We start from the raw sequence: 2,715 nt of genomic DNA, 5'->3' as shown, positions 1-2,715 counted from the left end.
CTTTTCCTCTCTTGGCCATTGTTACAATTGACCTTGGCTCCAGTTTTGGAAAATTCTGCTCTTGGCACCTCAGCCCTGGCCCTATGGCTGGACAGCCTTCCTGAGTCTCGGCCACCTAGGCTGCTGCAAACATACCACACTTAACTCTGTGAGCTGGGCTCCCCAGGGGAGACCCCTCCACTTGGCTTTTGCCTTCACCCTTCCTGGAGGAATGTGTCTGCCCAGAGCCTCTCACTGTCGTGTTCTTTCCCACCAAGGAGATCCCCAGTTGTTGTCTTTGTTATTCTAGGGCCATCATGAGATGGTTCTGTGATAGTACAGTATCATTTATTGCAGGCCAGAAAATAATGTTTGCCATTCCGGATGATGATTTACAGAAAAAGTGGCCTGCATGCCTTTTGATTGGCTGAATAACCTCTCTTTATTGACGTCTCCCAGCATTACATCAGGAAATAGCTGTTGTGTGCCCATTCCCTCTCTGATCATCTTTCCAAGACCCCCTACAAAATGAGAATAAACAGTTCCTCATGGCTCCCAGCCTAAAAGGAAGGGGATAGTCCTTTCTCCTGCCATCCCAGTTGCCTAGGCTCACATGCCTGTTTCCACAGGGCTGTGGCAAGCCACCTGGAAGGCTGAACATTTCTAACAGCTGCTCTCAGATTGCTTCCTGCGAAATTCACATCATCCCAGAGGAAGACAAAACAGGAAACTGGAAACCCACCCCAGAGCCAGTTCAATGAAGGCCAAAACTAGTCAACTGTGGCCCGCAGCAACTAGACCTGTTCAGGTTAAAGGCCCTTGAGCCCATAAACACCGGGTTTTCTGTGACTCAGTGGTGTTTCGCGCTGAGCTGGCTTCACAGGCCTGCAGCATCGCCCTCTCTGAAGGCCCTAGTCTGCTCTGGGCTGGGCAGAGCCCTCTAGATGGGGAGGGCAGTCTGCTCTCAGCTTGCTGCCAGCACAACACCTCAGGTGGGTGCTGTTTCCTTGCCTTTAAGAAGGTCGACTAAACAGCAGCAGCGTTGTTCCTGACTGCCCAGCCGCCCAGAAGGAGACGCTGCGGGAATCACGAAGAAGAGCGCTCCGTGAACTGGCCAGGGCCTCCGACGAGGTCCAGAGCTGGAGCTGCCGCAGGGCGTGGCTGTGAGGCCGGCCTGGCTGGGAGTCGGCATCCTGGGCCGACTGGGCACGCTGGGGACTCTGTCCCCACAGCCTGACTTCCAAGGGAGCTCCTTAGCACGTGGTCTGCACCCAGGGCCTGCAGTGTCAGCACCCGGGAGCTCTTCTCCAAGTCTCCGGTTAAACCCGCACTTGAACAATGTCTCCGGGTGATTCCGTTGCTTATGAATTATTAAGAAGCCCTGCCTTAGCTGGTTTTCCCAACCCGAAGCCTCAACACTGTCCCTCTTCTAGTTCATCTTTGAAAATTCAGAATGAGAACTTAATCGATGAGGGGCAAGCTGGAGAGGAAGAACCCAAAGTGTTACACCTTTCGCTTATTTCGTGTATTACCTTTCCCCGCTCTTCATTAGAATGCAAACTCTGTGAGGACCCCTGTAACCCCAGCACCTAGAACAGTGAGTGCCACGTAGCGGGTGCTCAGTGAATCCTTATTGAATGAATAAAGCTAACTATTAGATGAGACATGTACCCTGAAATATGATGTCTAATTAACTCAGAACATCTCTGGAATAGTATTTTCTGTTAGAATGACAGTATAAACAACTGTTTCTAGGAGAGGGGAAAATTTGAAGTGGCATATTTACCGTGACTTCTTCCATCTGCCTGTCTCTGGTTTTTGCTGAAACCTTGTTTTTCTTGTCAGATTTTCTCTACAAACTCCTGCTTGAATTTTCCAGGTGCCAAGATTTCCTTAACTGCTGGATGCCCTGCAAACAGTCACTTCTCTGTCAGGAAAGCCTTGCTGCAGGGAACCTGCTGGGGACCTAGGTGTTTTTTACCCAGATTGAATTTCAGCTGCATCCTGAGTCAACGTGGGGCTTTTTCATTTTGACAGTAATTGAATTATGAAGCATTTCTTCCTGGAAGGTATCTGGTTAAAGACTGGTCCATCTGCCCAAGGGGACCACACTTTTCCTGATCTCCTCCTTCCTTGGGCTTACCTCGTCTCTGCTTTATTCCTACCTCAATGTTTCTTTTCATTCCTCTGCTGAAGTTGAAGTCTTGCCCTCAGGAAGGGCTTGTTAGAGAGTTCTGGAATCATCCTGCCCTTATACCTCTGATCTCTGTCCTAAGAATCCCAGGTTTAGCATCACACAACATGGTGTGGTCTTTTGAGCTGTGTCCAAGAAGCCAGGATGGGTTTACTCTGGGCAGTGGTCCATTCCGCTCGTTCCCCAGCTCTGCAGCCTCCAGACACCTGACGGCCAAGAGGGAGGTGGGGCTGAGGAGGTGTGTTAACCCAGCACCAGCACCTTCGGCATGGTTATTGCTTTTTGCCCTCAGAGCCTGGGCCGTTTCGACACAGTATCTGGTACCAGGCCTGAGGTTATTTAGAACTGTAGTTCTCAAACTTGGAAGTTTCATCATAAGTGCCTAAATGGCTTGTTAAAACACAGATTGCTGGGCCCCACCCTCAAGAGTTTCTATGCAGAAGAACTGAGTTTTAGGGCCTGAAAATTTGTGTTTGTAACAGGTTCCCAGGTGACCCTGGGTCCCAAGACCCCACTTTGAGAACCACTGACTTGAGAGCAGC

The sequence above is a fragment of the Bubalus bubalis genome, chromosome 2 (assembly GCF_019923935.1).
Source record: "Bubalus bubalis isolate 160015118507 breed Murrah chromosome 2, NDDB_SH_1, whole genome shotgun sequence".
Taxonomy (NCBI): Eukaryota; Metazoa; Chordata; class Mammalia; order Artiodactyla; family Bovidae; genus Bubalus; species Bubalus bubalis.
This window is presented reverse-complemented; position numbering follows the sequence as displayed.